This window comes from Gallinula chloropus, assembly GCF_964237585.1.
Source record: "Gallinula chloropus genome assembly, chromosome: 3".
Lineage (NCBI taxonomy): Eukaryota > Metazoa > Chordata > Aves > Gruiformes > Rallidae > Gallinula > Gallinula chloropus.
Window position 1 is genome coordinate 116,614,237 of NC_140087.1, and position 14,558 is coordinate 116,628,794.

Sequence of the window (14,558 nt, forward strand, 5' to 3'; positions counted from 1 at the left end):
GAGGACACAGGGGGGTCATTTTTTTGACGTTGCTAGCACTCTGCACAATTTCTTGGCTGGGTTTCACAGTATGCCAGTAAACAGTTACCTGCTTGTTTACTGGAAAAGCGAGGATTTCAGACCTTCTTTAGAAGATGATTTAATCTTCTTATACATAATTTTGCACTTGGATGAGCAGGTCAGCAGCCAAGTCTTGAATCGACAAAAGGGTCTGTCGTAGCCTTACCTTCCTCCTTGGCCAGCACTGGTATGAAGGAAGAAGGAAATCAAGGAGCTCACACACACACACACACACAGAGCTGGGTCTCTGCAGCTTTAGCATGTTTCCTCATGCCTGATGTGCACATGTCATATTAGCAAAATGTGAAAATTTGACTCAGCCTGGCCAATGCTGAACATGAGTCGGAGCCCCAGCAAGTAAACAAACACATAAGTCATTCTCCAGCTGGGCTGCCAAGGGGTCCTTCAGTACCCAGGCTGAATTCAATGGGTGCCACACTGCCAGACTGTGTCCACAGCCTGCTGCTAATAAGGAAAAATCATCAGAGCTAAGCTCTCCTTCGGTTCATCTCAGCATACGTGGAAAGCTGATCCTAAAGACTAATTCTCAGCTGGCCCAGTCACAGCAGAGAGAAAAGGAACATCATTTTTTAGGAAAAGCAGCACAAACTTTGCCTTGCTCAGCCAGCGGTTGCTCACGAGGCAGAATTGCACCATCTCCCCCGTGACCCCAACGGCTTACACCAACAACAGGCACGCCACACAACGTCCAACATGTTCCAGGAAGCAGCTGGTGCTTCCACACAGTCCCCAAACCCTGATTTTCCATGCTCGTGCTGAGCACTGCATTGTGCTTGCTCGAGTCATCACCCACTGGGTAAGCCTACAGGTATCTCTCAAGTCAAGAGGTGAAGTCTAAAGCCAGGAGGACAAGCTGATGTTTTTCTCCATTTCTAAGCTGATTCTGACCCATCTCCATTTGCTGGCTCAGTCCCTACTGTGAAAGCTGAGTGAAGGCAGCTGCCTTCACCTCTGCTGGGCCATCACGGCTGACCCAGCTGTCATCACCCCTTGGCTGGGAGCTGCAAGAGTCAATACAGCTGGGAAAATGGGGGTGTGTGTTGGGAGGGTGTTTGTGAATGTTTCATCCATACCTGCCGTCCTGCATGGCATCAGCACATCGTGTCTGTGCTGTTTGCTTGTCCTGTGAAAGGGAATAGGGCATGTGCAGTGTGGAACGCTGCTTGCAACAAGAATAGGGGCAGGAGGAAAAATGGGATAAGAAGGGAAGAAAGGCTGATGGTAACGTAAAGCAAAATCTGAAAGAAACTATGGGAGATGGAGGAGAAGTAAACAAGAACCTCTGTAGAAAACTACAGCAGAGATCAGCAAGATGACAGCACATCTCCCTCTGGGTTCATTAACCACTAATAGGATTTATGAGAAGAATTTGTCACACTCTTAGGATGATTTATAAAAATGAAAAAAAAATAATCTGGAAAGAATCATACACCTTATAAACATCTACCCTTTCTAATGAACACTTCATGCTCATTAAGAGTGGAGAAGTAAAAGGAGCCAAGTGGAAGTGGAGCAGGTTCCAGCTCGAGATTAAGCTCCTGAGGTGTGTGAGGACCTGGACTCCTTGCCTCACAGAGGCACTGGGGGCTCTGTGAGGTGCCCTGACCATTTGGCCTGGCCTCCAGCCACCGCTCTGGCTGTTGATGTCCCACATGTTGCACCTGGAGCCCATATCTATGTTTCCAGTGCCCATGAGCACCACAATGATACTTGGGGCCTTCAGAGAGGCAAGGCAATGGAGCTTCCGTGGGCTTTTTGGTGTAGGTGCTGCAAATTATGAGCCAGGCTCAAGAGCAGGAAAGGTCACATCCAGTTGCAGGGTCATGCCACAACCTGAATGGACCAAAATCCTCTACTGTAGAAGGGACAGTCTAAAATGGCTGCTGGGGTCCCAGGAGATTGGTCACCTCAGCTTCAGGTGAGAAACACCAAGCAATGACCTATCCAAAAGCAATGGCGTCATCAAAACCAGGACTGGAGGACACTGAGGCACTTTCTGTTTTGCTTCTGACTCTCTCACAGAGCTGAGATTCTCAAAGTTTTCACTTCTGGGCTTTAGGAGTCCTAAAAGCAAACGAGTAAGCAATGCCCGAGGCATTTTCAATGCCCTAAGGAAAACCACCCTGATAATCTTCAGCTTTCAACACAAGGTGGCAGGCTGTCCCCAGGATGGGGAGCAGCCGGGGTGATCTAAGTGGTCAGAAATGGTCCTTGGTCACCACAGAAAGAAAAGCTGCTTCTTTCTCTCACCTCTTACAGGAGGGAGGAAGGGCACGAGTTTTTGGTGACTTAGGGAGAGTTCTATATGGTGGATGAAGGCTCGTTGCTATGAAAGGTTTCCTCTGAGCCTGAGCCCTCATCCCAAACAACCTACCAGTGTGGGGGGAAGGTGACTGAGGGGTGTCTGGGGTTTTGTGGGTGCATCTCCCCTGCCTGGAAAATAGGTACTGGCAGCACCCTCAGCCCATCCCCTTTCGTGGTTTGGCTACTGGGACTTGGGGCCATACTGGAGATGGCAGGGCTGAGGGCAGTTTCCCATCGTTTGGACCTGTCTCATCCATACGGACCTGCCTGGTGACTGCTGTGTCTAAGCCTGGTTACCCTCACCAGGCCTCATCGTGTACTGCAGGCTGACTTTGCAGCATGACCTTGTACCTGCCTCTTCACCTCAACTGGCTTGGTTCAACTTCAAGTTCAATTTGACCACAATCTCCAGGCCTACAGCAAACAGGCCATTTTCAGGGGGAAGAGAGGAGAGCTAGGGAGGTGCTGTTGAAGGCCTCTGCCCAGTACAGACATAGCCATGGCCCAGCTGCCCAGTTTTACCCCTAGTGTTGACATTCCCATGGGAAAGAATCCACCTCCTGCTCCCCTCCAGGGATCATCAGCAGAGAAATGCAGCAGCGAAGAAATGCAGCACCCACACAGAGCACAGAGCTCCCTGCACAGCAGAAGCTGCCTGTGGCTGATGAGGCTCCTTGCCCTGAAGTTTATTCATAGGTCAATCTAGATTATATTGCAAAGAGCGACTAAGCAACCTCTGGCTGGTGGGTTGGTGGAAAGCTCAGTCTTGTCCACGGAGTGTGACATTGGCAGGGGCTGCCAGCACCGGGTGACTGGAGTGCCACCACTGACACTGGTGCCAGGGCCTGAACACACCACATGAATGGCCTGATGCTCTGCCTGCCCCTCGCCCAGCTGAGAGCATCCCTGGTTCATTAAGCTGATTTGCATACAGCTCTATACGAAGTCATTGAGAGGTGCCAGATGCAAAAGTGCAAGTGGAGGAAAGCTTCACCCGTGGGAACAGAGGAAATCCCAGCGCCCGAGCTGCAGTTTGCCTCGACAGAGGGGAATTCAATTAAAGGCTGGTTGGATTTGTGCAGCTCAGAGAAAAGCCACCTGATTGGATGTCAGATGTATCTGACTCTTTTGAGCAGATTGGAATAAACATGTTGGATCAAGCCCATCTCCAGCTGCCAGCTGGGGAGTCCAGGTGGGCAGCAGAGGAGGCAGGATTGCCCCTTGCTGAAGGAGAAGGATGTGTTACTGCTTCTCTGGGGGAAGGACACTGCAGATGTCAGCTCTCCTGGGTCTGTCCTTCCCTCCCATGCAGCCTGCTCACGCCCCAAGGTAGAGCTCAGAGACCTGCACAGTTCACTGCACTAGAAATGCACTTCAAGAGGCTTTGACCTCGCCATTGCCTCCCTGGGGACGCTGAGATAAGGACAATAAACAGTTATGATCAGGCTTTGCAGAAGTGATTAGGTACTGTGTGTTGTATTTTTGCTGTTCATTGTGTTCCTGTTAAAACTCTCTTTTCTTCCCTTGAAAACCCATTGTTTATTAAACCAACTGATTCATCCTCTACCAATGTGCCCGAGGAGCAGTGCCCAGTCTGGTTTCCTGGTTCCTTAGTGACCCCTCCCACACATCTAAACCCACTTTTGGTGGGCACTACTAAATCCTGTTGACTGCTGTCTCCCTTAAAGCCTGGGGGAGCTCCCCTTCCCCATAGGTGCACAGGGGATTTTAGCTCTTGCATACAAAGAGCTGCTGTGCTAATAAAATTAGTGAGAAGCTCACTCCCTAAACACCAGGGCCTGCACACAGCTGTGCTGCTGCATAAACATGGGGCAGCTGCATGACCCCCACAGGGGCCTTGGCTGTCCCTCGAGTCCCTCTGTGCCCCAAGGTGCTCAAGGATTTGCAGCACTGAAGAATCACATAATCACAAGGTTGGAAAAGACCTTTAAGATCATTGAGTTCAACCGTTCCTGTCCTAAGCTAAACCATATCCCTTAGTACCTCACCTACCCATCTGTTAAACGCATCCAGGGTTGGTGACTCAACCCCCTCCCTGGGCAGCCTGTTCACATCCTGACAACTCTTTCAGTGAAGAATTTTTTCCTAACACCTAATCTGAACCTGCCCTGGTGCAGTTTAAGGCCATTTCCCCTTGTCCCACCACCTGTAAGCTCCAGTTCCTGCTCGCATTGGGAGCAGACCTGCTGCACTGAGCTGCCTGCAGCTCCCCCAGGACTCTGTCCATGGAGCAGGATGAGACCCGGAGGCACAGCTGGAGCTGCTGCTTGATCGCTGCAAGAAGCACAGGGCAAATGAGGCAGCCCTGGGTAGCAGGGAGCAAGCACTGCCTGAAGACTAATGTGAACAAGATGTTCATTAGTTAATTCCCTTAATACTTCACACAGGAATGGTGAGTTAGAGGGTCCTTGAAGGAAAATTAATCTGCAGTACCAAGCAGTCTCTTAGGTTGATGACAGGTTGTGTTTCTCCATCTCCTTAGGGAGCAAAACGGAACTGCACAGCTCCAAAAGGGAGCGATGGACTGATGTAAAAGGATTCATCCTTCATGCCTGAAGAAAGTCATTGGTGCTGTGCCTGAGGTCATATGAGAAGTGTCTATGCAAACCTCTTGCTTTGCTGCACAAAACAAGGGCTTCTTGGTAGGACTGGGAAAAATTCCTCTCCAAATAAAATACTTAACTGCTGAAACTGCTCAAACAGGACAATTCAAGTTCACTTGACTTTATTCCTCAACTCTAAATGACATATAGGGGCTTGAACAGAGTTATCCCCTCCTGTTCTTAGCCATGTCCCCTCAATGTGCCTTGCCCTGTGGCATCGCAAGTGCTCAACCGGTTCCTCCATCTGCCGCTTTGCTGGGGCAGCTCATCTGGAACATGATGTGTAGTTCTGCTGGAGCTCTTTATCAGCTAAAAATTATTCTTAAAATTGGGGAGGGGGTCCAGAAAGCACTGAGAGGAAATTGTGCTCTTCTGAAGAGCTGTCGCTGCCAAAGAGTTTGAATATTGCTGAGAGCTTAGTGCTCTGTGCCTCAGTTTCCCCAATTAAAAAGGGTGCCAAAGGCTGACTGGAGTTGGTTGGGCAAATCCTGAGTCTGAGTAATTGTAACATGAAAGTGGACAGGCAGGCTATGGGTAGACAACTGCAGCAAAAGCTAGACCTATCTTTGTCAATACGTGGCGAAGGCTGCATGTAACCCTGAGTAAATACCACATTCATGGAACGATTTCCCTTTAAAATGAGCAGGCTGGATGAAAGGCTTCCCTGGCTCTCCCAACCACGTAAAAAAGGCAAGATTTATTTTCTTGCTTGGCTGGGCAGTGCTGGTGGACAACCATACCTCAGGTTTTCCTTCCTGCTTTTATCATGTCTGCTTATCAGAAAGTATCACCTGTTTACCCGAGATAAGACAAACAGACTTTGCTCATCTGAGGCCTCTTAGAGACATCCTATGAGCATCCTTTGTAGCCTGAACCGGACAACCTGGAACCAACAGTCCCATGAACACACAGGCTGGTCGGGTTTACGGGTGTTTTGAGCTAGATCAATGTGTGCTTTAAAGCAGAACTGATGCAAAAGCTGGGCTACGCTCCACGGGGAGCGTCTGGCCAACTTTAAAGCTTTGAGACAGGAGGAGGAAGAAAGAAAAAGCTGTCCTTCCCAGGAAAGCAGGATGGTGGATATGGATGATCCACAGTGTGCTGAGCCAGCTACTGTGCAAGGGATTTGGGGAAAGGCACAGAAAACAGGGGATGCACTGCACCCATCCCAACAATGTCTCCTCCTGTGCCATGTCACCTTCACCTGCTGCCAGCAGCACTGTCTCACCTCCTGGGAGACCACTCTGCAGAGCGTTGGGTGACAGCACAGAGTCCCTCCGCATTCCTCTCTGGGGTTAGGGAAGGGCCATGGGTTACAAGTGTAGACTAGTCCCAAGAAAGTCTCTCTTGCCAGCTTCTCTTTCATAACAGGAAGGAGAGCGGGCAAGCTGTAATTGCAGGAAATGTACAGCTGACTCAGGCAAAGAAGGTTTGCTCTAGATCACCCTTGTGCACAGATGGGAACCAGGAGAAAAGCCATGAGCTGACATGAGTCTTCTTTGGGGGCTTTTTAAAAAAAGAAACCCACACCAAACCAAAATGGGAAGGCTGTTCTGTCACAAATGAAGCCTGTGGAAACGTGCCTGACTCCACGAAACTATAGATGAAACACTGACAGTGTGCCACCAGCCAGCCTGCTTTCTTATGGCCTGTGAGCCCCAGCCACCATGAGTGATGCCTCCAGGGACTCTGCCCTGCAGATCTTTCCCATGCTGAGGGTCCTAGGGTGTCTCAGACCCCTGCTAGGGAGCCAAGGCATCTTAGACACCTGGGATCCACATCTTGGTCACCTGGGATATTCAATGAGCAACAAGAACTACTTCTGGGATCGATGGCTCAATGCCTTGGTCCACAGCAATTTTCTTCCAGAGCTCAAGTTCTGTAAAACTTGAGTGTTCACTGATTTATCTTACAGCTTGTGGAGATGAGAGAAACCATCAACATGCATGGATGAGTCTCTGTTTCTATCCCAGTATCATTTATCAGATAATTAATATGAAGTATATTATTTCATTCCCCCCCCCCCCCCCCCCGATTTCCTTCTCTTAGGGACCCTACTAGAGATTCTCATTTGAGGTCTCAGAGCAGGATCTGTGGTGAATTTCAGCTTGAAGGAAAGTCCATCTTTCAACCACCTCCAATCTCAGCCACCTTCAGCCTCCATTCCCCATCCCATCAAACAGATTGGACACTCCAGAAATTGGACTGGGCAAGAGCCTGTAATGCATCAGCCCTTCTGTAAGGATCAGCAAGTTCAGTGATCTGGGACTTGAGGAGGAAGAGTCCCCATCTGCCAGTCTACAGGTCTGATTCTCCTCTCTGTCCACCCTTGCAAATGGAGGATTTACACCGTTGCTTGTGAACTAATGTTGGCACAAAACTGGTGTGAGAGGACATTCAAGCTGGATATTTGCTGTCCCTTCCACTCAGCTGGGACCAGGGAGAAGGTCAAACCCATGCTCAACATCAGCTGAGCTTGCTTGAATGCACACCCTAACCTAAGATCAGGATTTATTTTCATGTACACAGTCCACTGTTGATATTTCTTCTCCATTTTTGTGCTAAACATTAATAACCACCTTTGTGCTGCACTAATAAAAGGGCCAGGTGTACTGCTTAATAAACAAACCCTTTTTATCCACAAATGGTGTTTTCAGGATGTATTAACCTGATAGCTCAGTATTTCCCTGTCCTGTGTTCCCCTTTCTCTCTTGAAGGGGTTTTGGTATGTGCAGCAAGACGTCTCCCTCCAGTTCTGTTCTGCAGGTGGTGTGCCTGTAATGGGCCACAATCCCATAGGCCTTCCAGTCATTTTTAGGGTTGAGATCTGAAGGGCTGTTGGGAGAAAACAAGTCTGGAAGAAATGGTAAAGTTTTGCTGTTCACCCAACTGCAACCTGGTCCAGGCTGAGCTCCTCAGGAAACTACAAGTTAAACACAGATCTACTCAAAAAAGTACTGAGCAGGCAGAGGTATCTGTAGGGTTAGGCAAGGGCTGGTGGGGACTTTCAGAGTAATTAAGAGTGTCATTGATAGTGGACACAGAACTTGGCACCTGAAGTGGCAATTAAGTGCTCACATGCTGCTGGCACTTAGTTTTGGCTAGGAAGTTGTCCACTTTGAAAAGCACAGGGACTTTCCAGCATTGTTAGACACAGCACCTCACACCCATACCTCTCTCACTTCCTAAATACTGACAGGGTGCAGTCTCAGCACATCCAAGAGATGTGCATGAGGCCCTGTGCATAGCTCACCCAGGCTCTTTCAGGTTCAGTTTGCAGTTGCCCAGCAACACCTGCATCAGCTCTGCACAGGTAGCAGCTGATGCCAGGCTCAGCCTAAGGGATCAGGCCAGTAGGACTGCATACCACAGAGGTTTGTAAACCAGAGACCTCTGGGTCAAAACAAAAGCCAAGCTCTCTCTTCTGCGGAACTTGAGTTACAAATCAAGGTTGTATCTGGTATTTGGCCCCTTTGGCCTCTAACACTGAAGTGAGTGTTTTCATTGTTAAGAAATTATTTTTTTTGGCTTCTCAGATCTGTCTTTATCCCTTCTTTCCCCCCCCCCCCTTTCTTCTTCAACACAGAAAACACGTTAAACTGAAGGCGTCAGCGCAACTGAGGCCAAGAACCAGGGGAAAACTTCTAAGTGAAGCTGCTGAGAGAAAGATCCAATATCTAGCAAGGCATAAGGGATTTGTTAACTCAAATTCCACCCTGTTCCACTCTTGCTTCACCTGGATTTGATCCCCAAGGCCTTGTCATGTGTAATGGCAAGCCTGGACGCTGAACTGAGGGCAAAGTACCACAGTAGGAGCAGATGCTCAGAAGTGTGGTGTCTCTTCTCTTTTTGTGCTGGATCTAGGTAACTTTGAGTTTTACAGTATAACTGCTTCTCTACACACTGAAATACCCCCAGTAGTCATTCCCAATGGATTCAGAAGTCTAAGGGCAAGTGTCATGTCCCTGAGAGCACTGACAGGCTTTGTAATCTCTTTTCTCTTTGAGGTTTGCTTACTTCTACCCAAGGTCAGCTCTGCAAGGGTGCAGCTGTGAAACCGGGGATCAGACTGCTGGGAAGACAGCTAAGGGGTGAGAACAAACTGGGAGACCCCACCTTGGTTCAACAGCCACATTCTACCTTGCTAATCCTAATGCCAACTTGCTGATGTGACCTTCCAGCTTCACTTTTGACCTGTGTCATCATTATGGGCTTGTTGGGGGATGAGACCGTGGCTGAACCTGCTCACTGTACCAGCTGTGCTCTGCTTTCCTTGTTCAGATGCCACGGGACTATGCCCATCAGTGAAGGCACTGCTCTGCCAGCTCCCAGCTCCTGCCACATAGAACATTCAGCTTCTTTTGCTCCCTGGCACTGAGTCTCTCCTTCCACTGTGGGTTAAGTGTCTGCCCAAGTTCTAGGTCCCTCACCAGGTGTCTTTCTAATGGTTTTACTGGAAATTTGTCAGTCCTTGGAAACTTGCTATTTGAAGTCAACCAGAAGCTGTGCTGGAAACTTCAATGCCAATGGAAAGCCCTTGAAGGTTCAGGGTAATATGTTATCCAGCATTTGGGATATCTGTGGGTGGTTCTGATCTGCAAGAGAATTCAGTTCCTTTTGGTACATGTATCTTTAGTAAAAAGCTACTAAATTATTGATGAGCATCGTGGATGAGATGCAAAGCAAAGACATTTGGAGGAAATTTAACCGACACACAATAGAACATGATAGTCCAAACTCCTACCAGATAGTGGATGAGAAGAGGATGCTTTTGGGAGGGGTGGAGTGGCATTTGTCAGCAATCCCCTGGTAAGCAACCCAGGACACTGACCTGGGCTTCCCTTTCCAGAGTCCTTAGGGTGCAGGAACATCTTACTGTAGAAGTCTAAAAAGATAAAGTTGTCTTATGAAACATGGAAGTAATCAATTTTTCCCTGGCTTTATATCCAACACCTTCTACCACAGTATCATGGAGTCCCACCATATTCTCATATCATAACAATTCTTGAGCCACCACACCTGCCCTAGACTCTACTGAAGTCCTTCTGTGTCCCCTCTGTGCCTCTGTCTGCAACTCTCTCCCATATTTCCAATAGACCTATACCTTATCTCCCCATCATGCCCCCAATTAATTTCTACACTCTCCCTCCCTTCCTAATACCATCAGCCAACTCACGTGTGCCCTGCCTGGCTCTGCCTGGCAGTTGGCCTGACAAAAGTCTTCACCACATATTTGGCAAACACTTAACTGGTGTTTGACTAGCTGGACATCTTTTCCAGTTGCTGAGCAGCCAAACAAAACATACTTCTCCTTTAGGTATTTGTCCTTTAGCCCAGCCTCTGACAGGAAACATGTATGTATTTATTATAATTGAGATTACAAGAAATAGGAGCATCTTTGTCCTTCAAGGAACCAGTGTGGTGAGTCTAAAAGGTGTTATTACAGTACACAAAGCATACTTGTGGCTAAAAAGTCTCCTTCCTCAAATGTTTTTGGAGTTGTCTCTTTAAAAAGTGCCATGGATATTTGGTCAGGGAACCTTCGTCTTCTTTTCTACATCAGAAAGATTGCTTCTTGTCCCAGAGCAAATGTGCACAGCAAAGAAGAATTTTATTTAATTAAAAATAAAATGGGTGTGGGAGCTGGACCTGTGGGTGAGAGGGAACATGTGATGGTGATCATGTCTGCAAAGGAGAGACAAGACCAGATTCACACATAGGGAATTGTACCAAAGGTACAGCCAGAAGTTTCTGCTTTGCCTATTCATATTCTATGCAAAAGAAGAAATGGGTTGTTTAATGAGTGGGCTATGTATATGGACTGTCTGCAAACTGGAATTCATAAATCCCTTTTGCATTTGCCTTTTGATTATGACTAGGCATTCATGTGGTGACTCCACAGCTCTCATGGAGGGATCTGACACTTGCTGTCTCCTGCCTGCGTGGGATTTGCAGCGAGCTGATGGGCTTGATTCTATGATTTGGGAAGGAAGGGTGGCCGGGCAGCAGCTGCATGACCAGAATCCTCTTTCCCCATAACCAGCATGATGCATAAACATGTTCTGACTGGATCAAAAGCTCTCTTTTCACTGGAAAGGAAATGCAAATCCTTGAATGCAATATACAGGCAGCCCACTGATGTGTACTTCAGCCAGCACACATTAAATGTGAAAGAGTAATGGTTGCACAGACTGTGTTCTTTCATTTTGGAGACCCTCACAGATAGCAGATCCTTTCTTCTTCTTCACCTTCATAAGCACAGAAAACACTTTGGAGGACTTGCACAAGGTATTGTACCTTAATGTACAGTGGTGTTCCTCAGGGGTCGGTACTGGAGCCAGCACTGTGTAACATCTTTGTTGGTGACATGGGCAGTGGGATTGAGTGCACCCTCAGCAAGCTTGCTGATGACACCAAGCTGTGGGGTGCAGTTGACACACTGGAGGGAATGGATGCCATCCATAGGGACCTGGCCAGGCTGGAGAGGTGGGCCCATGTGAATGGCATGAAGTTCAACAAGTGCAAAACCCCTGCTATCAATACAGCTTGGATGGAGAATGGAATGAGAGCACACCTGAGGAGAAAGACTTGGGGGCGTTGGTGGAGCTCAGTATAAATGGACAATGTGTGCTTGCAGGTGTCCTGGGCTGTATCAAAAGCAGTGTGACCAGCAGGCTGAGGGAGGGGGTTCTGCCCCTCTGCTCTGGTCTTGTGAGAATCCACCCAAAGTACTGCATCCAGCTCTGGGGTCCTCAGCACAAGAAAGACATGGACTTGCTGGAGTGAATCCAGAGGCCATGAAGATGATCAGAGTGCTGGAGCACCTCTCCTATGAAGACAGGCTGAGAGAGTTGGGCTTGTTCAGCCTGGAGAAGAGAAGGTTTGGGCACACCAGTTGGCTTCTTACTAGTACCTAAAGGGGTCTACAGGAAAGCTGTAGGGACTCTTTATCAGGGGCTGTAGTGATAGGACAAGGGGTAGTGCTTTTAAATTAAAAGAGGGCAGATTTCATTTAGACATTAGGAAAAAATCTTCCCTGTGAGGCTGCTAAGGCCCTGGCACAGAGTGCCCAGGGAAGCTGTGGCTGCCCCTGGATCCCTGGCAGGGTTCAAGGCCAGGTTGGATGGGACTTTTGGGCACCCTGGGCTAGTGGTGGGTGTCCCTGCTCATGGCAGGGGGTGGAACTAGATAGGCTTCAAGGTTCCTCCCAATGCAAACCACTCTAGGATTCTCTGATTCATCTCCTGCTGGTGTCTGCTCTTGCACACATCATATCTAGCCTGAGCATTGTCCTAGTTTGTTGCCTTGACATGCCAGGACCATTCCAGGAGTCCCTGTCCTGTCCCATCTGTGTATCTTCAGCTACTACACATCTGGCTCCTTGGAGCAGTAGCTCTGAGCCTGCCCACCTTCAGCACAAAGGCATCCTCCTGACTGTTCAGCTTCTCCATATTGCTACTATTGCTTCTATTAATAACTTCCATGTGCAGACAATTACAGTGGGTGGGAATTCCACAGCTCACTGCACCGGAGTCCTCAAGCACCATATGGTGTAGGATACAGCTCTGCAGAGCTCTCCACACCCAAACCCCTCAGGTGATCACTTCTGTCTCCTAGTGCACCACGAAAAAGCATTTCCTTCATTGTCCATTGTCAGAAGAAAGGATGGGAAAACAGGCTGTTGCTTGGAGCCGTCCATTTCAAACAGGGTCCAGCTCACCCAAAGGAAGCTGCCTGGACTTTCAGAAAGGGATGGGTGGGTTGTGCTTTGTGAGTAGGGACTCAAAAATCCCTGGAGGAATAACTGTGTATTTTCTGCTGGGGGAAATCCAACAATTACACGAACACAAAGGCTTCCAGTTTCAGGCGTTTTCCACTTCCTCTATTGGTTTTCACAGGAGCTCAATGAGTTCTCCATCGTTTTTCTGAAGTCGCTACTTTGGCCTAGGCCCTGCACTGGGATTTCCTATTGGCTATGAAGGCCCTTGGTTGCCTATTGTCAATGCTGCTTTTAGCACATGAAGCTTTATATAACCCCAGACAAAACACACAGTTAAAAACACAGTTCAGTAGAGCACCCAGGTCTGTAATTTAATAATAAAAGGGCTCCAGCGAGTCTTAACGGCTGACAGAGCAGGATCTGTATTAGGGATGTCAAATAGTAGTATCTACCTAAGCCAAATAATGAAGAAAAATGAAGAAAAAGGAAAGCAGCCAGCTGTGTTATCGAACTACATGGAAGTTTGCATGTATGTTTGATTGCTGGGATTATTAAAAATAAGGACCTTTGCTTTTAAATTCAATTTGTCCAGCTATACTTTCCTTTTCTGTGCTTCTCTCTCAAAGATTAAATAGCAGTTCAGCATGCCAAGCCTTCTCAACACAGAGGTTGCGTTATGCCTTACTGTAGTTATCACTCTGCTATGATGAAACTCATACAAGTGTGGCAATCGGCCTAAAAAAACACATTCTAAGCCCAAGGCATTTAAGCCTAAAACAAACCCATGAAGCTGGGCAATGACAGTGTACAGCTGGAGTTCTCCAAATACCCAAATTAATTGCCCTCACTACAGTGAATTCCTGGTCTTTCAGGGAAAAAAAAGATGGGGAATCTTCAGGGACTTTACTCATGCAAGTAAATAGCTTCAGTTGACCACTGGCTGCAGTGAGACATTCCAGACCATGTCACTCTTTTTGGTATGAATCCGTGCAGCCTTCAGCACTGCTGTCAGTTCCAAATATATTACTAAAGTCAGATGTATAATGAGACATTTAATCACTTCCTTCCTTTTCAGCACATTAGAGCAATGTGAGTCAGGATTTGCTGTCCCCAGTATGAGCAAAGGTTAATTCTTTGCTCCTTTCCAGGATCACCAGGACAACTGAAAGATCCCTTTGCTGCCTCCATGCACGTTACAGCATTGATGCTCACCTGATTGTCATGTCACTGATGACAGGACAAGCTTGTGAGGTACCTGCTACACCACCCTTTTAGTGACCTGTGCAATTTAATGGTTTATGCTGGATATAGTTGTAGGGAGATGTCCCAGACAACTTCAGACCCCCCATAGTGTGCAGTGCTGCACAAGCTGATTAAGCTTTGCCATGCAAAGGCAGAGCACAGGATACAGAAAAAACCCAAAACCTGATAAGACTTGTCTGAGGTCATGCAAGCCTTTCCTTATCTCTAAACCAGACTAATCCAAAACTAGATGTAGCTTGTGTTTACTCACGCCTGATCAAATACCAAGAGTTCTGCCTTTCCTCATTCCCTTCAAAATTTGTATGACCAGCCTAAACACCAGTCTGCACCCTGGCAAACCAGATTGTTGCTGGGTGATGATGTCGCTGAACCGTGCTTGTCACCTCTTGCCTTGAAGTCCAAAGTGCCTTTTCATTTTGCATAATATATTTTGCACATTGATTGCAACAAGGTCTTTCCACAAAGAGCCGTAGTGTTCGCTCGTGCTTCACTAGATGTGCCAGCAACGTAGACACCTGCTCCTGAGCTACTCCTTGAGGCTCCCATTAGCCCACAGGGAGAATAAG